The sequence below is a fragment of the Myotis daubentonii genome, chromosome 12 (genome assembly GCF_963259705.1).
Source record: "Myotis daubentonii chromosome 12, mMyoDau2.1, whole genome shotgun sequence".
Lineage (NCBI taxonomy): Eukaryota > Metazoa > Chordata > Mammalia > Chiroptera > Vespertilionidae > Myotis > Myotis daubentonii.
In genome coordinates, this window is record NC_081851.1 from 54875524 (window position 1) to 54876293 (window position 770).

The following is a 770-nucleotide window of genomic DNA, read 5'->3' on the forward strand; positions in this document are numbered from 1 at the left end:
TTTTGCAAGAACAGTGTTTATAAGATAAACAAATAGCAAATGTACATTCAGCCTTGGCTTCCACTAACCCCAGTCTTGGTTCAGGAAGGTCATCATCCAACAGGGAGTTAGAAGAGTCAAGGGATGCAATGGCAACAGTCTCTGCTTCAGGCAAGGTCCTACTGTCAAAGGACCCTCCATACTTCCTCAAAGGCTGTGGTAAGTTTTGCGCAGGTTAGAGCAGCAGAAAGGGGGTAGTTGCTGATGGACACCATCTTCCCTGTATACTCCACATTGAGCTTGCCATGGGCAAAGGCCTCCACCACAAAAACAATGGGGTCGCTGCTGGGGACCAACTCTCGCACATCACTGACGACTGGGATCAAAAAGAAGTGCCAATTTTCATACATCCAACTGGGAAGTGATCTGACACTGGATTTTTAATTACCTTCAAGAGCTTCTGGGGGCCATCAGCTGCTTGAACACTGAGTTTGTGTAAAAGCTGAACCATGAGGCCACAAAAGCGGTCAAAGGTTCTGGGAATTCGAGTCTGGGGGTTCACTTCAATCAGCACATTCTTCTGTGTATGGGTATAAACCTGCAGCAAGCCAGCTCAGTTCAGGGGACTGTCCATCAGCATCAGTAAACTCTGGTGAGCTATGTCTGGTCTCACTTCCCCCGGGTCCCGTCCATTCTTCAACAACATAGACTTGTGCTTGTCACAGTTTAGTAGTTTGTATGTCTTCCCTGCCATTTTAAAAGCAGGCGCTTGGAAATGGCGAGGGCTTGCT

At 47.7% G+C, this 770-nt stretch overlaps 1 pseudogene; it reads right to left on the reverse strand.

Annotated features, from left to right (window-relative positions):
* LOC132213822 (ribosomal RNA small subunit methyltransferase NEP1-like) lies at positions 1-770 on the reverse strand (annotated as a pseudogene).